The sequence below is a fragment of the Chrysemys picta genome, chromosome 5, assembly GCF_011386835.1.
Source record: "Chrysemys picta bellii isolate R12L10 chromosome 5, ASM1138683v2, whole genome shotgun sequence".
Classification (NCBI taxonomy): Eukaryota; Metazoa; Chordata; order Testudines; family Emydidae; genus Chrysemys; species Chrysemys picta.
The window spans coordinates 6,988,310-7,002,004 of NC_088795.1; positions in this window are offsets into that span (position 1 = coordinate 6,988,310).

Sequence of the window (13,695 nt, forward strand, 5' to 3'; positions counted from 1 at the left end):
GGAAATAACAAAAAACTTCTTCGGTGGAGTTTAGCTCTCCAAGATTTTGATTTTGAAATACAACACATTTCGGGAGCTTCTAACAAAGTGGCTGATGCACTCTCCCGGGAAAGTTTCCCAGAGTTAACTGGTTAACAATTGTTTTTGGAATGAAACATATTGTTAGTTTTTATATAATCAGTCGTATGTCTAAAGGTACATGTGTCTTATTAACTCTGTTTTCTCCTAAAACTCCAGGAAGAAATCACAGCCAGTGTGGAACCGAACATCCAACACTATCTGTGATTTGGGGGGCGTGTCATAACTATAAAGGGAAGGGTAATAGCTGTCCTGTGTACAGTACTATAAATCCCTCCTGGCCAGAGACTCCAAAATCCTTTTCCCTGTAAAGGGTTAAGAAGCTCAGGTAACCTGGCTGGCATCTGACCTAAAGGACCAATAAGGGGACAAGATACTTTCAAATCTTGGGGGGGGGGAAGGCTTTTGTTTGTGTTCTTTGTTTGGGAGAGTGTTCGTTCTCCGGGAATGAGAGGGACCAGACATCAATCCAGGTTCTCCACATCTTTCTAAGCAAGTCTCTCCTATTTCAAACTTGTAAGTAAATAGCCAGGCAAGGCGTGTTAGTTTTCCTTTGTTTTCTCAACTTGTAAATGTACCTTTTACTAGAGTGTTTCTCTTTGTTTGCTGTACTTTGAACCTGAGACTAGAGGGGAGTCCTCTGAGCTCTTTAAGTTTGATTACCCTGTAAGGTTGATTTCCATACTGATTTTACAGAGATGATTTTTACCTTTTTCTTTAATTAAAAACCTTCTTTTTAAGAACCTGATTGATTTTTTCCTTGTTTTAGATCCAAAGGGGTTTTGGATCTTGATTCACCAGGAGTTGGTGGGAGGAAGGAGGGGAATGGTTAATTTCCCCTTGTTTTAAATCCAAGGGGTTGGATTTGTTTTCACCAGGGATTTGGTGAAGGTTTTTCAAGGTTTCCCAGGGAGGGAATCCATTGAAAATGGTGGCAGCCGAACCAGAGCTAAGCTGGTAATTAAGCTTAGAAGTTTTTATGCAGGCCCCTACATTTGTACCCTAAAGTTCAAAGTGGGGATCTCAGTCCTGACATGGGTGCTCCCTGCCAAAATGCCATTTCGAGTTGCCTAGACCCAGGCCCCGTTGTGTTCCACTAGCAGCTGCAGACCAAGACCAGCTTTCAGTGGGAGGTTCAGTCTAATGGTCTGTGCACAGGACTAGGCTCTTGTCCTGGCTCTAACACGGAGGCCACTCCACACCAGGGACCCCAGGATCTGGGGAATGCAAAGGCAGTTTGTTTGGACTGCATCCATAACACATTAGTCTTGCCAACAAGTAAAGAAGCCCGACCCTTTCATGAGGATGTATGTCCATGTTTGAGGGTTTGTGTACATGGTAAAGCTTAACCAGTTACCCTGGTTAAATTATACAGGGTATAGTTACACCGCTCTCATGATACCTCTGTAACTCCCATGTGGACATACTTATTCCAGTACAGAGTGGCGTTTTTCAGTTTATCTTCAATCGTCTCGTACACAACATAAATTAAACCAGAAAAATACACTCTTATACCAGAGTAAGTGTGTCCACATGGCGAGTTAGGCAGGTTTCATTATAGCAGTTTAAAGTAATAATTTAGCTACTAGTGGTATAACGTGTCCATAGACAAGCCCTTGGCATGGCTGCAGCATACTTTTCCAGTAAACTCAAAGTATCAGTTAAAATCTGCCACTCCCTTGTCCCTCGGCCATGGTGTGAGAGTGTCCAAAAAAAAAAAAAAAAACGGTGCAAAGCCAAACGAAGAGAAGCAAGTATGGCACGTGGCAAGCTAGAGAACAGAGGAGGGAGAGCCTAGGAGCAGAGGGCTGTGAGAATGACTTCCCCTACCTTTGAACTGAGCCAACGAGTCATTCCTTATTCTGTCCTTGAAAAATAGCAATGCCATTCTCATGAAGGTTGTTTAGAAAACATGAGGTCGTAAAATGGGAAAGTCGGGGAGCGGGGAGGGGGGAGATGTGTGTGGGCGGGAGTGGCCAGGCAATTTTCCACTGTTTTTCTCCGGTGGTTAGACTGCTTTATTTAGCCTTAAAAATGGACTCTGATGGAAACAGCTGAGCCTATTTAGCTAGGGTGACCAGATGTCTCAATTTTATAGGGACAGTCCCGATTTTGGGGGCTTTTTCTTATATAGGCTCCTATTACCCCCTACCCCTGTCCCGATTTTTTACACTTGCTGTCTGGTCACCCTATATTTCATAGAATCATAGAATATCAGGGTTGGAAGGGACCTCAAGAGGTCATCTAGTCCAACCCCCTGCTCAAAGCAGGACCAATTCCCAACTAAATCATCCCAGCCAGGGCTTTGTCAATAGCTGACTTCTTTTAATAGCAGGTTATCCCACAAATGTCTGCCACCGGGTGCTTTGCACATTGGTCTGACCCAACCGGCTCTGGCCACCCTTGGAAACAGGTCCGACCTAGTCTGGCAATCTCTGTCTTCCCCTCTGTGTTCAGAGGTGACTCCGTATGGAGTGCAAGCGTATTGCAGCCAACCGAATGGATCCTCAGTCACACTTTGTATCGAGGTTCCGTTTATAAAGAATTAATTCATGTTGAACAGATGTTTTAATAGACAGTTTAATAGGTCAGTAGGTTGCTTGCAACTCTGGCTTATCACCATCTGTAACACATGCTGCCACTACGTTTCCAGCCATCTATAACACCTAGATATTATAGCGCTCAAGTCTGTAAGATGCCTATCAGTCATATATTAACCCATTAGAAACCATTCATATATGGAACTTTAATACAAAGTGTGACCGGATTCTATGTGCAGGCAGGACAGAGTATGGTAATTATTTTAAAAGCCTCATTTGTGTGGCCTTTAATAACTCAGGACCCTTATGCTAAAGGAGCTCTGAGGAGGGATGCTGTCAGAACGTCTTGAAAGCAGCAGCACCAGAACTCAACTGAGAAGTGGGAAGGGTCAGAGCCGGCAAGCGAGGACACGGGTGAGAGACGCAGGCCCAATCTGGAGCCGTGATTGGGTGTCGACAATGGGGACATTTTCTTAAATGTAAGTGGGGGAAATTGCAACCCAAATGAAGATGATTTCCTCGCCGGGAGCCAGCGAGGCTGGTTATTGGAGGAGCTGGAGCCCTTAGTGAAAGATGTGGCAGAGCTGTTCTCTGCCGCTCAGTGTAATCACCCAAGCCAGCCTCCTGAATGCAACTCTGAAATTTCATTTGACCTGATTACAGCAGTGAATGGTTCTAGCCCAGATTGGCTAGCCAGGGAGAGGGCACTGTGGGTCCTCCTCACATGCTCCCCACATACATTTACCCAATCTTCAATTTTTCTTTAATCAGCAAAACATTTTCCTGCAAATGTCCCATGGTCAGACTGAGATTTATCTTTGTGAACAATCCATGAGAGCGCCTGGGAATTGGCTGGTTCCCCTCCTCACCATCTCCCCCATTATCCCTGCAGAAAGACTGGTGAAGATGTTTCCTCTGAAAATTCCTGTCCCCCGACAGGAGGGGACCAGAAGGCTCCTGCCATCAAATGGTAGAAGAGGGGTGGGAAGCCTCCCATTGTAAAACCCTGCTGCCTGGCTTGGGGGGACCCATTTGTTCCATTCAGAGTTGCAGGAGGGAGAGGAATATGTGTCTGTCCCAAATATTCAGAGGCAGAGACAAATGCGTGGCTTTCTCCCTCCTTTCTTCCTTTCTCAGGGGCTCATCCCCAGGTTGTCCTGAAGAGCCATGATTCCTCCAGGAGCTAGGGAAGGGCACAATGACCAGTTTGTCAAAGGTGGGGTAGTATGAAGAGAGGGTCTGAGACTGGAGGATAGTGAGCTAGGCTCTGTATTTTGGGTTGGCAGGGATCAAGAAAAGGGATAGGGAGCTGTTAGAGGGTAATGGTGAGGTACAAGGGGTGACAGAGATGGGGACAAGGCCTGAAAAAAGTTCAGCTACTTTAGATCAACTGCGCCAAAGTATCAAGATTTTGGCCTGTTGAGGTGACTGAAAGCTTTGAACTAGGGCTGGGCTAAAATCACAATCCTCAGATGATGCCGAAAGTTGGCCTCTGAGGGGAACATTGTGGCCCAAACCCCGCGCTGCTCTGAACCTCGCGGGATTCCAGCCGGCTGTTCCAATACACGGTGAAAAATACACCACTGAAGTCCCACGAAGTCTGTGTCAGTGAAGTTCCACTTAAAGCCACTGTGATGCAGAGGCCTTGCACTGCCTGTTCGAATGGGTGAAATTCAGCCCTGTGCTGAGTGTGAAGAAATAATTGGCCAAAGGCCTTTTCTTTTTGGATTTCTGTCTAGTGGGAAAGAACTGTGGGGATGTGTAACCTGTATTGCTCCCATGACTGGTGCTAGAATGATGCGAAGAAGTGTTGATGCGCAGGTTGATTACTGCCCCCTTCCTTTGAATCTACCACCTTCTTCTCTTTTAAAATGTATATTAAGGGCACCCAATGCTTCAGATGGGCATTCTCGGGTGTGGAGACTGCATCAGCCCGGCCCCTGAATAAATAATAATGAATGAAATATGCAGACACTAAAGTTCTGCAGCCAAACTCTCGGAAACTTTCCTCTTCAATAGAGGATTAGGATTTTATTTTTAATTGATTTAAAAAAAAAAATGCTAAACAGCTGCTGCACTGTAATGAGAGGAAACAGAAGCGGAAAACTAAGAGAATGTTACTTAAACAAATGAACAGATGCAGAGAGTGGAAACGCAGCAAAGCAAACAAATGACTACTTGGAGTAAACAACCTAAACGCAAATGGAAAGAAACAGGAAGGCTCTTAACATTCTACAGTTAGGTTAAAGCAAATCACCACACGTGCACATAGTTTTACACCCATGCTCACAATGATGAATCTCTTGTCAGGGTCTGAAATATAGATGTATGATTTCCCACAAGCTTGTTATGTTAGTTCATTTTGCCTCATACTGCCCGGGTGAGACAGATATTATCCCAATTTCACATATGAGGAAACTGAGGCACGGAAAAGCAAAATGACTTGCTCAAGGTCTCTCGGTGAGTCAATAGCAGAAAGAGGATCTCTCAAGTCCCAAACCACACAACCTTTCCTTAACATGACTGAAGTCAAAAACACCCCATCACCTGTGGGCAAATGCTTTTCACAGAGCAATCACTTCATATCAGAAGTACCTGTCTGTAGCGGGGTGGACACCCGCTCCTGCCCTGAGGGGTTTGGAACAGCCCTGGGAGAAGGCTGGGGCAGGGAAGACTGGGCTGATTGGGGAAGTAGCTGCAGCTGGGCCACGCCCCAATCAGAGCCCAGCTGGCCTGTATAAAGAGGCTTCGAGCCAGGCACTCAGTAGTCTCTCTCTGCCTTCTGAGGGAGAAGGGCCTGGCTGCAGCAAGCTAGAGTACCTGAGTGGAGCAGGGCTGGGGAGCTCCAGCCTGGAAAGCCCTGGGCTGTGGCCTAGTAGGAGGCCAAGGGGTACTGGGGGTTGAAGAGGGCAACCCAGGTGTAGGCCAAGGCAGGAGGTCCAAACCCAACCTTGCCGATGATGAGTGGCCTATACTGCAGTCTGCCCCAGGGAGTGGGGGCTAGTTGGTGACTGGCAGTGGCCTTATCCTGAGGCGAGGTAGGGATAGTGGGTGGGGATTCCCCGGGGAGGAGAAACCCAGAGAAAGGGGTACTGCCAGAGGGCAGCAAGGGGCACTGGGGTCCTGGGAGGGACATGGGGGCCAGTGCGAGGGACAAGGCGGATCACTGGCCTGAAGAGGGTGCTCTGGGCTGATTCTACAGATGACCAGCAGGAGGCGCCGCAGGGATGAGTCTGACCCTGTCCTTGTCCTCAAAGGAAACCTGCACAACACCTTGAAAAGATGAGCCTGGGAATTTAAATTCATAATTCTTCTAGACACTAAAAATCATGATTCCAGCAGACCACACTGGTTTTATGGCTCATTATATCAATTTGTAACCCATGGACCCTGTGTCCTATCACTGAGGAAATGTTAATTGCTCACTTCATTTTAAGTGATTTCTTGCAACCTGTGTTAACCTCTTATGCATAACAAGCTGTCTCACCTTGTATTTAGCTGTGACACTCTAGTTACCTTGCCCAGACCTGAAGAAGAGCTCTGTGAAGCTTGTCTCTTCCTCCAACAGAATATCTGTCCTCAGCCACCTTGTCTCCTTCACAACCTTTCCTTAAGCACAAGACCCAAGACACTGTGAGGAAAATCTGCTCCTGGTGGAAGTGTGCATACCTGCACTGCTGCCGACATTCCACCCAGTTCTGCAGATGCAAAAGGCTGGTTTAATTTGGATACGCTGCCTTTGGTTATGCACTTAAGCCTAGCCAAACTTTTTAAAAATTCATCCATCACTAAAATAATCACCCAGAATTTAAAGACCCAGTCTTGGATCCCTCCCCTCTATGCCATGCAGGATAGCCTAGCTCCTCCTAGTCTTATTTGCTAAACACCACCCCAGGATAGCTCTTTGGTTTCTTATATTCAAGTAGTACCTAGAGACCTCAAGCAAGAGAAGATTCCTCATGTGCTAGGTGTTGTAGAGACACACATTTGATGGTTCTCAGGACATCCATGACTGAGAGTCACCTTGTTAGCCCCTGCCTCCAGCATACGAAAGTCTTGGCTGGATGTCAGCTTCCTAACACAGCCTCTCCTTTAGGTTATGCAGCCCCACTCCACCTTTCAGGTTAACAGTAAGCATGACCCCAGTCCTTCTGAAGCAGTCTCTGGTGCTTTGCAGCCCTTGACACTGGTTTCTCAGAGAAATCCCAGATCCTCTGCACCCAAAGGGGCAATGTACCCCATTTTACCTTAAACCACCACTCTTGTAAACCGCACAGCACTTGGATAAGACAGAAGTAAGTTTATTTAAGAAAGAATTAAGATTAAACTAGAAGTGAGAGAAAGCAATGGACATAACTGGCTACGACACAAAGTCATAAAACGTGAACCTGGGTCTACACTTATCAATAGTCACCTTTCCTGTCCCAAAGTAGGGTTCCCCCTAAAGTTCAATCTATTGCAGAGCTGGCTGGTTCACAAGAATCAGGGATCCAAATATTCACAAAAGCCCTTAAGATGTCCCCACAGTGAATGGAGAGAGTGCTTCTCTGCCCTCTGTGATGGTAGCTAGGTTGAGGGAAGAATTCTCCCATCAACCCAGCAGCGTCTACACTGGGTCAATGTAATTACATCGCACAGGGCGTGACATTTTTTCACTGCCTTGAGTGATGTAGTTAAGCCAACTTAACTTTGTAGCCTAGACCAGCCCCAAGAGACTAGTGTTAGTTTTGGTTTTGAGATGGGGAGCTGAGCGAGAAGCCAAACAGCTCAGGGAGTCCTGGTTTAACTCCCACTCCCCACGCAGGGAGTCTGAGAACTGCAGTGGGATCTAGTGCATGCGTCAGGCAGTTCCGACCCTGCAGAGTGGCAGGGATCCCACCCTGTGCCAGCTACTGAGAGCCCTCTGAGACCTCCACAGGACTCTGGACCAAGGAGCCAGGAGGGGACCCTTCCCCATCTAGGGGTGAAGACCCAAAAGGGGACCCTTTTTTGTTTAAGCCGGTTAACATTCACAGTGCTACAGCACTTGTCTCTGGACTCATTCTCAGTGTCCCATCTGCCTGGGAAGAGCTGGGGATTGGGAAGAATTGTGAGTGTTGGCAAGTGGGGAATTTGTTGATGTTTAGTACTTACTAGTTAACCCTAAACTTTTCCTTCCTCAGATCCTATTTCCCTGCCCCCCAGGAAAGCCCTCACTGTTGTTTTGGGATGTCTCTCTTTTTTGCTGGGGTTTGTGTTGAAGTACTTTGTTTTGTGTGTATTGACCTTTATACGCTGTCAGTAGTGGTAGCCTTTAATCACTTTCCCTATGGGCAGCGCCCCATGTTTCCAGGGCACAGTGAGGAATCACCTTGGGTGGAGGCACCCGACGTGACAAAAAAGAGCCTAGAACCCAGCCTGTGCTTGGAGAGGGGAGAAACCCCTGCAGGGAGCAAGCCACGGGGCAGAGGCTTGAGCCTCACCTGGGGGCAGTTGCTATACCTGAATGGAACCAGGATTTCCCCCCAGCTCCTCTGACTTCCAGGAACATTTACATCTGGAGTAACTTCATTGGAGTAATTTCAGTTTCCAGTTATACCAGCATAAATCTGGATCTGTCTCTGTGTAGTATTCCTGCAGCAGCAGACCATCTGAATCGCAAGTCTGTTCCCTCTGCTTATACCCACAATGAGAGAAGGTTAAAGTTGAGCAAGAAACTCTAGGCAAAAGATAGCGAGAACCCATTCTTCCCTATGAAGGCTGATGAAAGCACTGCTTGGTGCACAAGCAAAACACAGGTTTTGGAACTCTTCTTTCGCACCATACATTCAGAAGCGTCCCTCTCCCATACAGCTTGCTCACTTTTCTTTTCTGTTCTCCTGTAGAGTGTTTTGCACTCCCTGGGGGATTCTGCCTTTCTTGCTGAATCTGTTTAAATGTTTATCTGAACTAAAGCGACCTAGCTCCAATCCTCTTGTGTAGGTGCTTTGCGGTACAGCCACCATTCTGGATAACAGACACTACTATGTGGGTTTTTTCCCCTATTAATGGGCTTTGCACAATACATATATAGTATTTAGGGAAAACAAGCCATGAACACAGCTGCTAGAGCATCTGAAGTGACTGAAAGGAGAAAGTTGTTTGATCAACACTCAATATCGTGCCACAATGCTGCCTTCTCCACAGTCACGGATAGGGAAAGTTGCTGCCAGCTCACTGTTCTCTTTGTCTTCAGAAAGCTGACATTGTCCATTTCCCAACTGAGCAGACTACACTCTAGCATTGCTCTGTGTCACATCCTCCCTGGGCTGGTAACTGTGGTATCTGTAAGTGTGGAGTAAGGAAATGGAAAACTGGAATCCACAACAACGCTCACAGCTGCCTGTTCACTAAACTGATGGCTGTATGGCCTCTTCTGATAGAGGCACAAGAAAATTCCTGAGTAAAGAGCAAATGTAAGTCATTGATGAATTCTACACCTTGACATTTTGGATGATAAGAGAAAGAGAAGACTAGCAGTATTTGACTTTTGTAAGGCATTTAGACAATTTCATATGCTGTTATCTCTGTTTTTTAACTCAGTGTCTCACCTTACATACTTTTAAGATTTAACAACTTTATTTTTAAAGTTTCCCTTTCCCTACCTTGCCATCACTTACGCTTTTAAATTAAACAAACAGCACCAATTAAAATATCACACATATTCCATACAAAATATGCCTATGGCAATCCGAATTGCTTCATTAAAATTGGGACAGCTGACCCATGGCTTACTGGAGATTGGAACAGAAAGTGTCATTTAAAAGTGGGGAGAGATTCATTTAGATTGTAAACTCTTTAGGGCACTAACAATTTTTTTTTCTTTTGGTTGTATGTGTCTACAATGCCTAGCACATTGGGGGGGCTCTGAGCCTTGATTGGTGGCCTCTTTGTGATGCTCCAATTAAAAATCAATAACTGAGGTGGGTGTTTAGCGAATAAATCTCCCTGGAGAGTTAAGGCATGAAGGTAGAACTCCAGAAACCGTGAGTGGTGCATTAGTTTCAAATTCACTGTAGGAGCCAAATTCTGCTCTTGGATGTGGGCATGTGAACACAAAGAAGGAGTGTTACTAATGATCAGTTACTGGTGTCCAGGACTGCTGGGTCCTAGTCTTGGCTTAGGCACTAATTCACTTTGTGACCTTGGGCAAGTCAAATCTTTGTCTCCGACGTCCCATGATGTTCATACAGCAACACTTACCAGTCAGAGAGGGATGTCGTGAGCCTTATTTATTCATTAATTATAATTATCATCAATAATTTGTGTTCTGGTCCTGTCTACGAGCACCAGTCCTGGGCAGGGCCCTATGTACAGCACCTACCACAAATCACAGCACAAAATGGCAGACTCTGTCCCAAAGCGCTTGTGAAGCTCTGAAGGAACGAAAGGCCTCATATATAAATGCAAAGTCAGCTCCATGGCAGCTGAAGGCACGTAAAAGAACTGAATTTTGCTCAGCATTTGGCTACCAGTGGGCAGTCACAGCTACATCTCTCGCTTTCTAGTAGGTTTTTATACCGTGCCTGTCTGGGTGCCTTTACTCAGACATCTAGCGGGGAGCCCCCTAATTTCAAGTGAAGATCAGTCCCTGTTTTGTTTTGACGTCACAGGCAATGAAAGTGGGGGACAAGGGGAGAACCTCTATCCAAACAGGCTGCTCTTACTTCTGCCAACAAATGGAGGCAGGTATAAACCGTAGGGCTACATTCCTTGTTTAATACCAACTTATCAGTGGCAATCTAAAACTATATAATTACTTTTTAAAACTGCAGGTGCATTTAATCTGATGCACACGCCTCCAGGGGCTCCAGGAGTGTTAAACCAAGGTCAGGGGGAGCTTTTCAATAGAGTGGCTGAGATTCTATCTCGACTCCAGTTTGTTAACAGCAATTTGTGAAGCTGATGGCCTGCCACCGTTGCTTTTATTCCCTCCGAAGGTCTCCCCCTGGTCCGCGGCTTTCTTGTTTAGCAAGCAGCATTATTGTTTCCTGCAAAACGAAGGGAGCAGAATGAATTGGGCAGCTTGCACACAAGACTGGCCAAAAAGCTGTTGTTAAAAAACATATTAGTCTTTGACATCAGCATTTTTCCTTTTCTAAACCACGCACACAACAGCAAGAGCCTAGTAGCTTAGAACTCTGGGTTCATTGGGCAGGTGGCCGAGGCGTTGTTTGGGTGAGGCTCAAGAAAGCGCCCCTGTTTGGCCAAGCACTTTATGTGCTAAAAGTTAAGCATATGCTGAAGCCTCAAGGCAGTCAATGGGACTTTAGCACGTGCACTTAAGTGTTTTGCTGCAGAGGGATGGATTGATTTGAAGCAAATGCTTGTGATTTCCTGCATTCAAACCTGACTGGGTATTGCAAGACAGGCCGCAGAGCAAAGAAAAACCTGCGGCACCAAGTCTCAGAATCCAAGTCCATTAACTTAAGCTTGTAGGGCTCGGGCTGTGCGACTAAAAAGAGCAATGCGAGTGTTTGGACTGTAGCTGGAATCCAGGCTCTGAAACCCGGCAAGGGGGAAGGCCTCCGAGTCCAGCTCCAGCCTGAGCCTGGATGTCTACACTCCAATTTTCAGCCTCGCCGCCCAAGCCACTTCACCCAGGCTCTGAGGCTTGGAGCTGCTGGTTTTTCTTTGCAGTGTAGATATCCCCAGAGAATCTTCCAGCTCTGATGGCTTACAAACATGGGCTGGTGATAGGAATTTTGCAGCCTTGGATGAACTCTGTGATATGCTTGTGGGCGGCTTCTGACAGATTTCACTGTAGCACATTTTGGGGTGACCTGCCCTGCTGGGGGTGGATGAAGACTCTTGTCCCAACAGGGTGGGAGAGAGTTTTGCCAGGTGGGTGGGAACTGATGTACTTGGGAGTGAGATGCTGCGCTCAAATACATGTGTTACGTGTCTAGAGAGATAGCCGTTGGGTTGGGTTGGGGGGGGGGGGGGGGAGGGGGGTCTGGGCAGCTGGTGCAGGTGCAGGGTGGACCAGTAGCTAATTGCTAGATGGATCAGGAAAGGTCAATTCTCATGTTCATCTTTCAAGTTAGGGGTGGGTGAAGATGGCGCACATCTACATTTTCACTAGCGGAGGATTTTTTAACAGACAAAGGTATTGATGTTGATTTTCAATAGGTCTGGAACACTGGGGAAGTTCCAGGAGACTGAAAGAAAGCTAATGTGCTAACATTTAAAAAAGGATAAATGGGATGACCCAGGTAATTATAGGCCAGTCAGCTGACATTGATCCTGGGGCAAGGTAATGGAGTGGCACATATGGGACTTGATTAACGAGGAATTAAAGTTGGGTAATGTAATTAATGCCAATCAACATGGGTTTACGGCGAATAGATCCCGTCAAACTAACTTGATACCCTTTTTGGGGAAGATCACAAGACTTCTGTAAGGAATTTGACTTGGTACCACATGACATTTTGATTAAATAACCAGGAAGATGAAAAATTAACATGGCACACTTTAAATGGATTAAAATCTGGCTGACCGATAAGTCTTCAAATGTACTTGATTCCCTGTTTATCATCACATGGGTTGTTTCTAATTGGGTCCTGCAGGATTTGGTTCTTGGCCGGATGCTATTTAATGATCTAGAAGAAAACATAAAATCATCCCTGATAAAGTTTGTAGATGATGCAAAAATTGGGGGAGTAGTAAATAATGAAGAGGACAAGTGATCTGGATCCGTAGGTAAGCTGGGTGCAAGCCAACAATGTGTTTTAATATGGCTAAATGAATACATCTAGGAACAAAGAATGTAGGCTGTACTTACGGGGGGGAGTCTCTCTATCTTGGGAAGCAGGGACTCTGAAAAAGATTTTGGGGTCATGGTGGACAATCAGCTGGACATGAGCTCCTTCTGCAACACTGTGGCCAAAAGGGCTAAAGCAGTCTTTGGGTGTATAAACGGGAATCTAGAATAGGAGTAGAGAGGTTATTTTCCCTCTATATTTGACCCTGGTATGACAGCTGCTGCAATGTTGTGTCCAGTTCTGGTGTCTACAATTCAAGAAGGATGTTGATAAATTGCAGAGGGTTCAGAGAAGAGCCACAAGAATGATAAAAAGATCCGAAAACATGCTTTATAATGATACGCTCAATAGATTTAGCTCCTTCAGCCTAACACAGACAAGGTTAAACGGTGACTTAATTACAGTCTTTAACAAATAGGGAACAAATATTTAATAATGGGTTCTTTAATCTAGCAGAGAAAGGTCTAACATGCCCCAATGGCTGGAAGTTGAAGCTAGACAAATTCAGACTGGAAATAAGGTGTACGTTTTTAACAGCCAGCTGAGAGAAAAGCAGAAGCCACAAAGCAAACTCAGGCATGGATTTCTGACACTCCTATAGTTTACCCTGACACTTTTGTCCATCCGATGTCGTCAGCAGAAATTCCAACAATCCAACTCTTCTTTCATCCTCCCGCACTGCCATCTCTACTGTATAAATGCTTCTCCCAGAGAAAACTCGGCACTAAACGTATTGCATTCACTAATTAGAATAGCATTTACTACTTAAGTTTAAATTCCAATGTACCAATCAAATTTTATTTCCTAATTGTGCTACATTATCACTAATTAGAATAGCAGTTTTTACTTAATGGATTATATTTAAATTAAGATGCTTCCATCCAATGTTTTTTCCTACTTACATTTTAACTAATTGGCACAGCAATTATTAAGTTAGGTTTAAATTGAAATATATCAGTCTGTTAGGGACTCATATGATAGGACGCCTACAGTCTGTGTAAGACTAAGCAGAATGATTAAGATACAGTCCAGGTAATTAGTTTTGGAATCAAAATAATTTCCTAAGCGTTTGAATAAAAAATGGAGCACATCACACTCCCTTGGCGTGCTACTGAGGAGGACCTTATTATGGGCTCAATATGAATGTAATATGGTATTATTACTAATCCATGCAGAGAGACTGTGGCCAGTTTTGCAAACAAGAACATTTAAGCCCCCAAGTCAGGAAAGCATTTAAGACTCATTGAATTAAGGAATAGGATTTAAGCATTTTCAACTCTGGCATGTACCTTTGG